This window comes from Pelodiscus sinensis, chromosome 2 (genome assembly GCF_052426305.1).
Source record: "Pelodiscus sinensis isolate ZL-2025 chromosome 2, ASM5242630v1, whole genome shotgun sequence".
Taxonomy (NCBI): Eukaryota; Metazoa; Chordata; order Testudines; family Trionychidae; genus Pelodiscus; species Pelodiscus sinensis.
In genome coordinates this window covers 176,863,639-176,877,752 of record NC_143053.1, presented here as the reverse complement: position 1 = coordinate 176,877,752, position 14,114 = coordinate 176,863,639, and the positions used below count along the sequence as shown (strand labels likewise).

Sequence of the window (14,114 nt, the reverse complement as noted above, 5' to 3'; positions counted from 1 at the left end):
AAGGATGTGCTGCATATCCCAGTGAAAGCTGACATTTCCCTCTTTCCAATCATATAAATCTCCTATTTCTGGCCCTGGAGTATTGCAGGTATTTGACCTTAAAATGTCACGGGTGCAGGACTGGATATTGATCATGTTGTCATTCAGGCCGGTATAATTTTGGGGGCTGAATTCACATTTGTGGGATAACAGTAAATCTTACTTTGACAGGTGGGAGAAAAAGGCATCTACATGAATAGTTAAAAAGTTTATTGCACAGAGAATAGGTGACTAAAGGTTTATAATATCACAAAGGTCTGCATTTTGTTATGTGGAAATTACGAGCAAAGTAGCATATAATATATACTATATAGAGACTGTGCACAAACTATTACACATCATACTTTTGCTATGTGTCTATATATAGCTGGAATCACTTTCTCCATTATTGAAATATTGCCTCTCTGGCTGAACCAAGATGTTGAGCTTTGTTTTGGCCATTTTAGGTGATTCAATGATAATTCACACACTGTTCTTATGATAGCAAAACTTCTCTAATATCAAAGAGTCAGGGCTATATGAAATGCTCTCTTATTACATTGTTTTTCCCTCCCACTTTCCATCTAACACCTCAAACAAACCTGTAAGAATTGATTGTTGAATACAAATGCCTTCCAAGACATTTGCATTATTTTTTAACAAATCAGCCTCTCAGAATGCTAGACTTGAATACGGACAAACAATTCATCACAGATGACTCAGCTCTTCAGTGAGGAGATATCAACAGTAGAATGGTGATATTTACCATGCACATATCACCCATATGTCTCAAAGACCGAGAAAGACAAATACATTCTTTGAAAAGGTACAAGTTCATCAATTGTTGATGCTGGTACTCAGGAGAGAAAAAGCCTGGTTATGAAGATTACATCTGGATCCAATCTTTTTCTGAAAGTCCTGGATACTCAGATTTGGGGTTCTGGAGCTGAGAGCTGCAAACAGATGTCTGAAAGACATGACCACCTTGCTCATGGAAGATTGTTCCCAAGGTAGTCCCAGACTGGAAAAGGTGATCCAAATCTAGAAAAGGTGTCACTGATTTTGATCCGTATGTAGTGTAAAATATTTACTATTCAAAACTTTCAGAATAGAAATAATTGCAATTTAAAGTATTTCTGGGGTAACTTTACATAGCATTCATTTTCATTTGGCCCAATTCATACCAGATATCTCTGGAACAGCTTACCGAAGAATCTAGATCTCCTGACTCCCATACCTTCACTCTAGCCCCTCAATTCCATGGTTCTTTGTATTAAAGCAATTAGTGTAATTTTATTCTGTTTGGGCAAGTATATGAGAGTTTTCTTCAGAGTGGAACTGTTATTGCTTCAGTGATTAAATAACCTTTAATTTTTTTGGCATTTCAGTCCAGCTAGTTAAGTCTTATGAGCTCATTAGCATTTGGTATTTGATAACTCCAGTGACTATCAAGAACCTCTAAATTAAAATATTTCAGAATCAAAATGTCTTGTCAAGGAATTCAGTTAAAACAAAACAAAACAATTTTTTCTCCCATTCCTCACCATTTATCTTCAGGTTTATTGGTTAATGTTTAATGCTTGGAATGAAAACTTAATAATCTCAGAATGTCATACACTGCTGTGTCCTGAAGTGCTCTTTGCCTCTTTCCTTCTCGCTGTCATTTTAAGTTCTTGGCTAAAGGTTGATAACCTAAAAATCTCTCCCATCCACCATTGTTTAGAAACCTTGAAAGTGACTAAGCAATAAGTCCTGGCAACAAATCATGTTCTATCCATCTTAATGAACATCATTGTGGAAATAATGACCATTGCTCATATACCGGTAGATTAAGTATTTTGCTATCTTGTGCTATTATTCTGTATAAATGCAGGGTAATCAATAGGAGTCATGTTTTAGGAGAAAACAGTTCACTAGTTCTTCATGTGATTTGATAATTATATCTGACACTGAGCATTGGTATTTCCAAATTAAGTGGCTGCTGGTGTCCATTCTCCCTGTCACACTGGGGGAGTTGTTCATCATAAAATAATTTAAAAAAATACAAGTGCTCAGACCCAAAGTTTAGATATATTCAGATCCAAGGTTTTTTTTCAGGCCCATCTATCTGAAAAAAGAAAGCTGTACCAGCACTCCTAGTGTCTTGGGCTAATTATTTCACACTTGGGTTTCTAAAGTTAAGTGCTTAAGTCCACAGCTCTTAATTTAGTGCCTGGATTTTTTCAAAGAGACTGAAAGCTCACAACTGAATGGGAGAGGGGATTGTCGAGTGCCTCTGGAAAAAAAAAACCATTCCTAGTAGCCAGAGTAGGATTAGCAATCTAAATAAACCAGACAGACAAAGGGTGGGAGGGAAAATAAAGGCAGATGGAAAATCAAGTGATTTGCCCAATATGACACAGGAATTCTGTGGTAGAGCTGAGAATAAACTCATGATCTCTTGATTCCCAGTCTATTGTCTTAATCAGAAGATCATCCATCTTCTCTATATAATGAATAGGAAGGCAATAAAATGTAACTAACACAAGTGCAAGAAAATGTTGAGTCACTGAAATGAGAAAATTGCTTTGCAATTTAAATGTCCCTTAATGTCTGTAATAATGAACATAATGGCCCTCCTTGGCCTTAAAAATCTATGAATTTATATAAGAAAAATAAAAAATCCTCAATAACCATCTACCATGGGGGAAAAAGTTTTGGGAAAAGTTCCATTAAAATCAGAATATTTGTCTATAGTTTTACTGCTTCTGATCAATGTAATGGATAAAATGTCCATTCTAATACCATCAGGCCTATGAGTTGTCTTTGACACAGTCAGTCATGAGATGCTGTTGATCCACCTAAGAGACCTGGCAAGAGTTTGACAAGGTGTCCTCTGCTAGCCTTCCCTGACAGATATCTGTTGCCCTTCCTCATCACCTAAAATCTTTATCTACAGACCTCCATAATGCTGAATATTTCCCCTATTTCTCCAGGCTTCCTGGAAAAATTATGACCCAATATGCAGTGGTTGCAGTTTGCAGATGACACACTTTATGTCTACTTCTCAACAAATGCAAAGGACACATTTTTTCCTGTTGACAGTGCTCTGCAGGCATCCTACTTCATCCAGTCACACACTGTCTTAAGTTCTAAGTAACAGAAGTAATGGTAATTGATGGAGGAAGCCAACTCTTGTCTATGTTATTCTTTAGCACCCGTCAGCATAATATGTGAGTGTCTCATAACATTATAGAGTGAACTGCTCTTCCTCTTTCTGCCTGTCAGCAGAGGCTGGACTTTGTTTTTTGCTTTTTGATAGCATCATCATGGGATGGTTATGTTGACAAAGTGGATTTGTATTTTGCTCTGAAGCTCCTGATGCTTGTGTTCAGGTGGATCTCATCCAAAAGTAAGTTTCATATTCATTCTTGATTTTGACACACAGGGTGTGGTCCATAAAGCAACTCCAAAGTTAGCTACCTCATTCCCCATGGCTATGTCTAGATTGCATCCTTTTTTCGTAAAAGGGATGCAAATTAGACGTATCGCAATTGCTAATGAAACAGGGATTTAAATATCCCCTGCTTCGTTAGCATAAAAATGGCTGCCGCTTTTTTTCAGCACGGAGCTTTGCCAGAAAAAAGCGCAGGTCTAAACGCGGATCTTTCGGAAAATAAAGCCTTTTCGGAAAGATCCCTTATCCCATCCATAGTAATCACAGCTGAAATGTGAGATAGAATCCATTCAGTGTGGATGCTATCTTTCGAAAAAGCAGGTCTCTTTTTTGATGGGCTTTGGCAGTGTGGATGCTCTCTTTTGGAAGATCTCTTCTAGAAAAGCTTCTTCTGAGAGAAGCCTGCAGTTTAGACGTAGCCAAGGGATACTCACCAGCTCACTGCTGTAGCTATGTGCTGTCAGACCTAGCTATTCATCTGTAGTCATTGCTAGCTATCCAAGCCATATGAAAGAAGACCCTTACTTTCATGATGGCAGCCAACAAAGCTGATTTAAGAAGACCATTGGTCTCCTCCTAAAAGAGTGGGTGCTTGATTGGATCTCTCCCCATACCAGGAGGTAATGGTAAAGGCCGAAGAGGAGTCAGGATCCTGGGATTGACTGGGTCTCTGTCCAATCAGAGAGCTCCAGACCAGGGCCAGTGGGAAATACCCAGTATCTTAAGCCAGTGTGATTGGCCCAACTGCCTGCCACACACCTCCCATGCTGTCCTTAGACCAGCTATTCAGGAACTCATGATTGCCATATGTGCTGGGGAAGGAGACACTGAGAGTAACTCTGGGAATGATGAAGCTGTGGCCAAAAGCCAGGAGGAGAAAAGCAGCATGAGAGGCCACACGTGAGCTGCTCGAAGTCACAGCAACACGTCTGACAGTCACTATGGCAAGTAGCAGACCATTATGAAGAGGTGATAGACCTAGCAGGGCAGGGCCACATGGAGGAGTATGAACAATAGCTCTCGAGACACCTGGTAAGGGAATGAGAAATAGTCACACAGAGCCAGCAGAGGAGAGAGTGGAGTAGCTGGGAGTGGGCTGAGCTGTGGGACTCCTGTAGCCTCCCCCACATACATTTCCCATGCTGCCCTCGGACCAGCCCTGTGAGGACCCATAACTAGCACCACCTGGCCGGGGGGGGGGCAGGTCTGGTAGCCCCTGCTCCAGGGAGAAGGTGGGTAACAAATGCTGGGGTTCTCTGGTATCTTCTGGGTAACTGCACTCTGTTCTACGAGGGCTTTTCCAGTCTAGCTCTGAAGCAAAGACTTGGCTAGCCTGGTCAATGGGAGCCCCACCTTGCACTAGGCAGGGGCATGCTTAGCTCAGAGGAGGGTTTTTCTTTGTCTCGTTTCTCTTTTTTCCATGGGAGTGAATGGATCATTCCCCAGGCAAGCATATTCACCTGCTTGGGAGGTGGATCTTAATTCGCTGAAATCTAAATCCGACCATGGAACAGCTTTAGTGACCTTTCAAAGCAGGGTCTCTGCCATAGGGGAAGATTTTGGGCTTGCACAAAAAAAGAGAGAAGAAAATTGATGTGTGTGTGTGTGTGTGTGTGTGTGTGTGTGTGTGTGTGTACATGTGTGCAGGGGGAGGTGCCTGGATACTGCTGTCACAATTTATATGGAACTCTAAGTGAAGAAATAAACAGGTGGGTGGAGCACTGTGCTCTGCACACAGCCCTTCTGGACCTATCAAACCAAAGAGCCAACTTCCACCACTCTGCAGAAGAGAGGGTTATTGTTATTGTTTAGAATATCTTTCTAGCTGGATATAATAACTAGTGTAAGGATTGCTTTAGGATATTTAAAAACCTTTCAACTGCTCATATTTTGAAGCCTGCTAACAACTTTTCTCCCATTTTTGGAACTGTTCCTCATAAAGATAAATGTTTGGTGTTTTGTGTTTGTGCTCCTTTTTAATACGTTAGTTCAGGATAAAGCTACTACTCCTTTGATAGGGGTAGTAAGATAGCTGGTATTTAGGTGGGAGCACTCCACCTCATAGATGGATTGACATGGGTAAGAAGAGAACTGGGCAGGAGGTAACACAAGAGGGGGAGTTGATTTGGAAGATTCCTTGCCATAGTCTTCAGTGTTCTAGATTGGTCCTGGAAACTAATCTCAGCTGTGATGCTCCTCAAGAGGGAAGTTAATTAGGTTGCTGCCTTAAACCCAATCATAAAATGTTCTAGGGACCCCAAAAGCAAGCCCCTGCTGGTACTGCCTAACTAGGTAGATTGGAGAAAAGGAAGTCCCTTGAAGGCACTAGTGTCCCACTCCTTTCCATAGGTGGGGAAACAACCCCAGCCTGTTCCTCTTCGCATCTCCCTGAGATAATTTAGGGTGCAATTATATGCCAGGAACAGATCTATTGAAGCACAGATTTTATATGGCTCTATTTCAGAGCAAAACCACATTCTCCACTTATTCTGAACCATGTGTTGCCTTGTGCAACAATAAGTTAGCTTAATGTATTTTCTTTAAAGCGAGCACATTTAAGGGCAAATCCACCTCATTCTGCAAAATAACTTAATTGCTCAATTACATCTTTAATTACAGAAATAAATATAGAAAAAGTGCTAGTTTGGTGCTGTCTGCAAAAGTAGATGAAACAATGCCTCATCTTTTCTAGGTCACTTTTCTTGTCTTTACTTCTACACTGATATATCAAAAAAATGAAAACATAAACCACAGAAAGAAATTATGATACACAGGTGCAGTGGTTGTTATTGCACTGACAACATGGTGCAGGTTTTGAGGTAGTTGCCATAGCAACAAGACCATTTACAGAACATAATCCCATTAGGAGAAAACATTTTTAAATTGAGCTAATTGTACAGGAGTTTGTTCTGTTACACAACCAGTTATGTCTGTTTTTGGCAGATTACATATGTCAAGATACTAATAACAAACCAGTTAAGAGCATTTCATATTGTCCTAAGTTATTCTCAGAGAAAGAGAGAGAGAGAGGAGGTAAGAATTTATTTAAATGTTTGTGGGTATCTACAGTTCCGACAGGTAAGACGTAGCCAATTAACATTTGTGCTTGTTTCTGTATTAAGGTCCAGTGGATAGCAGGCTTGGTGATAACATAATATCAGTTTGACATTTGGTGCAGAGTGTTAATCTTCAAATTCCAATCTCCTTTGTCTCAGCATGCACAAAATCATTCCTCAGATGGGCCTTTTGATTCCTGAGGCTTTACTCCCTTAGGGTATGTCTACACTGCCACTCTAGTTCAAAGTAGGGTGGCTAATGTAGGCATTCGAAGTTGCAAATGAAGCCTGGGATTTAAATATCCCGGGCTTCATTTGCATCTTGCCGGGTGCCGCCATTTTCAAAATCCCCGTTAGTGCGGACTCCGTGCCCGCGGCTACACGTGGCACAGAGTAGGTAGTTCAAATTAGGCTCTCGAATTAGGCTCTCTAATTCGAACTACCATTACTCCTCGTGGAACGAGGTGTACCAGTAATTCGAATTAGAGAGCCTAATTCGAACTACCTACTCCGTGCCGCGTGTAGCCGCAGGCACGGAGTCCGCACTAACGGGGATTTAAAAATGGCAGCGCCTGGCAAGATGCAAATGAAGCCCGGGATATTTAAATCCCGGGCTTCATTTGCAACTTCGAATGCCTACATTAGCCACCCTAGTTCGAACTAGGGTGGCAGTGTAGACATACCCTCAGATAGAAGTTATACATATGTCCAAGTGGTTTTTCAGGAACTTTGGGAAAATTCTTTCTTTGGGCAATATAGGAGATCTGTCAGTGCACACAGGGCTACAGAGATCATCTGATAGTGGATAAGTGGGAAGGGAACAGATCATAAAAATTATTGTGTATGGAACTCATCATCTCTGAGAAGGCAAATTGGAATTTAGTTAAGAAGGAAAAGATTTGAGTTTATGAAAAGATTAAGGAAGCTAGTGGTTCCTGCATCTGCTAAAGATACTTCATTCAATCTTGTATATTTATGCTTGCTATGTGACTGACTTTTTGCCCTCCTTTAGAGAGAGAAATCTTTCATGTCAGGTAATAGAAACTATAGTCAGAGAAGTCATCCTCTTCCAGAGCATAACTCTCGCGAGTGGCTAAATAACAAAATCCTACATTTAGTGCTTGTCTGGCCAACAAGAGTATTCCAATGAGGTAACGGTTGCCTGGTGTTCCATTTGTTCCATTGTCATTCAGCAAGTAGACTGTGGAACTCTTTGCCACAGGAAGTCATTAAGGCCAAGAATTTAGCAAGATTCAAAAAACGGATTGGACATTTCTATGGATAATAGAATTTTCAGTGTTAACAATAGTTATCAGAGATTAGGTTAGGACCAAATTGTCATGATCAGATTATCTCCCATTATGGACATCTTCCTGTTATGGGGTTGTTACCCTTTCCTCCAAAACATCTGATGCTAGCCATTGTCAGAGGCAAGATAGTGGACTAGAAGGCCTCTACTCTGATGCAGTCTGTTAATGTGTAGCATGTCAAAGGCCCAAATCTGTCCTTGTACCTGTGTAGGGTTCCCGCAGACTTCAGAGGGATTTGTGCAAGCCTCATTGTATGACGGGATGCCAATGAGTGGCAGGGTGAGGAGGCAGGAGGAACCTCAGAGGAAGGTCCCGAGGAAGAGAAGCATGTGATTCTGCACCACTACCCACTTAAGGAAGCTCTCACTAACGAGGCTGAAAAGGACCTTGAGCTGCTGCAGGAACCAGAACCCAAGGTTGGTAAGTTAAAACATATCCCCATTCTCCCTGAAAATACTCCTTCTTGTGTCATTATTCCATGACTGTTTGGAAACCCCATCTTCTGGAGTACGGTACTGGCAACTCGCAACAAGGCAGTTCCCAGAATGTCCCAAAGAACTTTGGGATGATGCCTAAAATGTAACACTACTGTCACATACAGAAAAGGGGTACAATGGCCGTAATATATACCTGTGCACAGTGTATATCCATACCTTGCGCAACATATTTGGACACTCCATATATGTATGGGGTACATGTGCAAGCATTATATGGACTAAACTTGGGAAGCACACGTGTAGACAGAGATTTACAAACCGATTTCTCCATCGTTAGCCATCTTTGTTATGCTTCTTATGTCTCCTCATCCAACATCCTTCCCCACAACTCCACATACGCACATATGCATTACGAGATAATAAATATATCCACAAACTAAATTTCTGCAGTGATGACAGGCAAAAAAAACCCAAACATATTTGTCTCCTATATATGAAAAGCAGGAATACATTAGTAATAAAGGCAGGGAAAAGCATTTCTTCCCCTCTTTGCATGCACTATTGCACACTGGTTTTTATGCAAAAAGTCCAAATAGCATTGTCAGGTTTGCAAAAGGCCCCAGTTTATTGCAAAATAAAATTCATGTTTTAAAACCTATGTTAAATATTACAAGTATTTTAGACTTGGACTATTATCTTGTTCACAAGCTTCCCAGATATTCCATTTGGGAGGTGTTTATTAATGTAGGCTACGTCTACACTGGCCCCTTTTCCGGAAGGGGCATGTAAATTTCACTAGTCGTCATAGGGAAATCCGCGGGGGATTTCACTGCACATCATGTTGCTCAACATTACGTGGATAGCAGGGCACCTTGGCAGCTTTTATAGACATGCTGTTCCTATGCAGTGCCACCATTCAAGCTGATCTGTCCTAATGCAAGGCGTAAATGGTGCTGTTGCCTGCCCTTCTCACAAAGGTATGAACTGGCAATGGAAGGGAAAGCATGTTGCTTTCTTGTGAACATTAGGACACATCTACACAGTAGGGCTAAAGCCGAAATAAGCTACGCAGCTTGAGCTATGTCAATTGCATAGCTTATGTTGAAATAGCCTATTTTGGTTTTTGGTGCTGTCTACACAGCAGGAAGTCCGAGAGAGAGCACACTTCCTCTGACTTCCGTTACTCCTTGTAAAATGAGGGTTACAGGAGTTGGAGTAAAAAGTCCTCCAGCTCACCATTATTCTGACATTATGTTGAAATAACTGCTTGTACTATAGACACAGACTATATTATTTCGGAATAATGCTGCTCTGTAGTCATACTTTTAGGGACTTCAAAGAGGCAGATAGAGAGAGTTCCTTCAGCTTTCCTTTGTGCTATGAGATTCAATCCAGCACTGGCTTGCACCTAAAGCACTTTAGTTCATCTTTTACAATGTAGCTTGTTCTATTTTTTTATACCACCATCCCTATATTATTGATATATTGTAAGAACATAAGAACGGCCATAATGGGTCAGACCTAAGGTCCATCTAACCCAGTACCCTATCTGCCAACAGCGGCCAACGCCAGGTGTCCCAGAGGGAGTGAAACGAACAGGTAACGATCAAGTGATCTCTCTCCTGCCATCCACCTCCACCCTCTGACAAACAGAGGCTAGGGACACCATTCTTTACCCATACTAGCTAATAGCCATTAATGGACTTAACCTCCCTGAATTTATCTAGTTCTCTTTTAAACCCTGTTGTAGTCCTAACCTTCACAACCTCCTCAGGCAAGGAGTTCCACAGATTGACTATGCGCTGTGTGAAGAAGAACTTCCTTTTATTTGTTTTAAACCTGCTGCCCACTGGTTTCATTTGGTGGCCCCTAGCTCTTATATTATGGGAACAAATAGCTTTTCCTTATTCATTTCTCTACACCACTCATGATTTTATATACCTCTATCATATTCCCCCTTAGTCTCCTCTTTTCCAAGCTGAAAAGTCCCAGTCTCTTTAATCTCTCCTCATATGGGACCTATTTTAAACCCCTAATCATTTTAGTTGCCCTTCTCTGAACCTTTTCTAATGCCAGAATATCTTTTTTGAGATGAGGAGACCACATCTGTACGCAGTATTCAAGATGTGGGAGTACCATGGATTTATATAAGGGCAATAAGTTATTCTCCGTCTTATTCTCTATCCCATTTTTAACGATTCCTAACATCCTGTTTGCTTTTTTGACTGCCGCTGCACACTGCATGGACGTCTTCACAGAACTATCCATGATGACTCCAAGATCTCTTTCCTGATTAGCGGTAGCTAAATTAGCCCCCATCATATTGTATGTATAGTTGGAGTTATTTTTTCCAATGTGTGTTACTTTACATTTATCCATATTACATTTCTTTTGCCATTTTGTTTCCCGATCACTTAGTTTGGTGAGATCTTTTTGAAGTTCTTCACAGTCTTACCTACCTTGAGCAGTTTAGTATCATCTGCAAACTTTGCCACCTCACTGTTTACCCCTTTCTCCAGATCATTTATGAATAAGTTGAATAGGATTGGTCCTAGGACTGACCCTTGGGGAACACCACTAATTACCCCTCTCCATTCTGAAAATTTACCATTTATTCCTACCCTTTGTTTCCTGTCTTTTAACCAGTTCTCAGTCCATGAAAGGATCTTCCCTCTTATCCAAAACAATTTACGTAAGAGTCTTTGGCGAGGGACCTTGTCGAAGGCTTTCTGGAAATCTAAGTACACTATATCTAGTGGATCCCCCTTGTCCACATGTTCCACCAATGTGAAAATTAACAAATTCATCATTAATATTATTCAGAAATGAGAGCGCCTCTACTGATCAATTCAGAGCCACCTTCCGTGCCAAATCAGAGACAAATGGGTTTTGTTTTTGTTCCTGGTTGTTGTTTTTTTAAAGCTTCGGATAATTTGTAGCAATCACACAAGTCTCCAAGTTGATGCTTCCTGGTTTCCTATTCTATTTGCTCTATGGCAGCATGGTGGAGCTTGTGCTGTAGAAGCCCAGAGTGGGGAAGTAGATAGACCTCCTATTTATCGTTAGCACAGTTCATCAGCATTTACTGAATTCACTACAGTAGGTTGCTGATACCAAACAACAGTACACCTGAAGGCTTCCTACATCCCTATAAGCAGTTTTGCCTATTGAAATGGGATAGAAAATAATCAGGCAGAAGAGTCATAGTCGCCTAGAGTCTGTGTGGGTGTTTGCAGTCATTTCATCGAATCATATGGCTAGAAGAGACCTCAGGAGATCATTGAGTCCAGCCCCTGCTCAAAGCAGGACCAATCCCAATTAAATATCCCAGCCAGAGCTTTGTCAAGCCAGGACTTAAACACCTCTAGGGATGGAGATTCCACCACCTCCCTAGGTAACCCATTCCAGTGCTTCACCACCCTCCTAGTGAAATAGGTTTTCCTAATATCCAACCTTGACCTCCCCCAATGCAACTTGAGGCCATTGCTCCTCATTCTGCCATCTGTCACTACTGAGAACAGCCTCTCTCCATCCTCTTTGGAACCTCCCTTCAGATAGTAAAAGGCTGCTGTCATATCCCCCCCTCACTCTTCTCTTCTGTAGACTAAACAAGCCCAGGCCCTTCAGCCTCTCCTCACAGGTCATGTGTTCCAGCCCCCTGGATGATCTCCCATGCGTCTACATCCTTTACGTAGACAAATATCAGAGGGGTAGCTGTGTTAGTCTGAATCTGCAGAACAACGATAAGTCCTGTGGCACATTATAGATGCATGTGACGAAGTGGGTCTTTGCCCATGAAATCTTAAGCTCCAATAAATCTGTTAGTCTATAAGGTGCCACAGGACTTCTCATTATCCTTTATGTAGTGGTGGGGAAGGAGGGGGGAGAATTGGACAAAATACTCCAGATTTGCACTTCCCTGTTTAAATGGGGTAAATTTGGCCCTGTTTTCACAAGGCTGGGGTTGGGAAGGTGATATTTTTTAAGTTTGTGTGAGCATGTATATGTCTTCCCTATATGTACTGTTAGGTGGTCATAAGATGCATATTTGAATGTTTTCTGAAGCTTGGCCTTGATCTTGCAATGTGATTTCCATGGGCAGAGACCCCTAACATGTGGGGAGTCCAATTTAAGTCACTGGAACGCCATGCTGTCATGTCAGCACATGTGATCAGGTTGCAGTTTCACCCATCAATAATAAGTGAATATTTTTAACCTAGCTAAATATATTTGTCAACAAGTAGTGAACAGCCACAATTCTGACAGGTTAAGGAAACTGGCAAGATTCCTCTTTCCAGCCTTGCAGCCCAACTGCATCGCTGAACCACAGGTTGAGTGGAGACCGAACAATCAAAGAAACAAACCACAGTCATTTCATGCTTCAAACAGCATAAGAAAATTGAAGCTCTCCAGCTTTATGCAACAAGCTTTTTTCCTGGGTCCGCTGTAAACACAAAGATCACATCTATTTCTGCTTTTAAATGTAGGTTAACTTTACATGTAAAATAAAGTTATCTTGTTAACAGGAACCAAAGAACACTTCAGGACTCGTGAATGCAAGGAAGCACTTTTCCATGCCTTGTCGCTTGGAATTGCTAGTTTTACACATACAATATTCTTTCCCATTGAGTGCTTCCCTGATTCCTGGCTTAAACAGCTTCTGTTTGTGGCATCTATTGTAATTGTTTCTGTTGGTACCCTTGGCAAGTTTTGAATAACTACTGTACTTTCTGTATAGAGAAATTCTATCTCAGCCTCTTTGAGGCCTAGTGCCTATTTACTGGAAGCTCATGCTCATTTGCTTTTGTATTGGATGCTGGCTTCAGAACATTTTGTTTCTTTTTTTTTTTTCACTAGAATTTCTTATAACACAATGGACTCCCCTTGAGAGAAACTTTTTCTTTTTTAATTATTAAGGAATTTGTATCATAGCTGATTTCTGCAAAGAATCAAATGTTAGTTTGTATTTTTTCAGTGGCTTTCTGCAGCATTAGCAGCAGGTAACGACGGTCAGGAAAATAAAGCACGTTCAGTTGAACCCTAAACTTTGGCAGCCAGAATTTGAGGTTCTGAAATATTCCTATAGATTTTTTTTCATCCCTTTCAGTTTTGCATTACTTGGTATATCCTGGTTTCAGTTGGACTTGAAGCAAAGATGCCAGAGCTATCATGAGAGAGTCTCTCTCATAAGATTTCCAGCCCCATGGTGCATTTTCCAGAGGATTGAATAAGATTTAGAAAAGTATCTCAAATGTTGGTTGCTTGTCCACACTTGAACTCAAGCTCTAAATCTCTGTTATAACTTTTTTATTTACATGTACAATAAGATTCTCATAATTGTGTTGCGCGCTCCTAACTGGAAACTGACTAGCCTGTAGCACAAGGAAGGAAAAGTTTTAGACATACTTGGTCTTCATAGTTGTGCCTCTTAATATATATATTGGCTTTTGCTTTTCTTTGTCATTGCTAGTAAGAAAGGCTGGAATGTTTTTCATCAGCTCCTTGCAGATCACTCTTCTGATGGACAGCTCATGGAATATTAGATCTGGCTTCTCAGAGTAAGTTACATTTTCAAGTTTTATGTCCTCAATCATTTGTTTTCCATGTATCCATATTAGCAATATGCAAACCAGTCCAAAAATTAAGCATTTATTTTCAGAAAAACCAAATAATACATAAACTGTGGACATTTATTATATTTTGGGTGAGTAGCTCACAGATGCAATACACCGAGGTCTGTTGTGTTCTTATTGTGTTTTTCTGTGTGTACTGACTTGAGACCAAATTTGTTGCAAGGTCTTGGCATCTAGTCTCAGCTGGGATAGCACAAGGCATCAGACATAGCAATAAACCACAA

General features: G+C 40.9%; 1 long non-coding RNA gene across 1 annotated transcript in view; it reads left to right on the top strand.

Moving 5' to 3' along the window:
- LOC112545969 (uncharacterized) overlaps window positions 1-13,886 on the top strand; it is a 78,222-nt gene extending 64,336 nt beyond the window's left edge. Inside the window, exons 2-3 of the long non-coding RNA XR_016348639.1 lie at window positions 8,032-8,240; window positions 13,728-13,886. This is a non-coding gene — a long non-coding RNA (uncharacterized LOC112545969). The remainder of the gene's footprint in view (window positions 1-8,031; window positions 8,241-13,727) is intronic.
- Window positions 13,887-14,114: the final 228 nt, after the last annotated feature.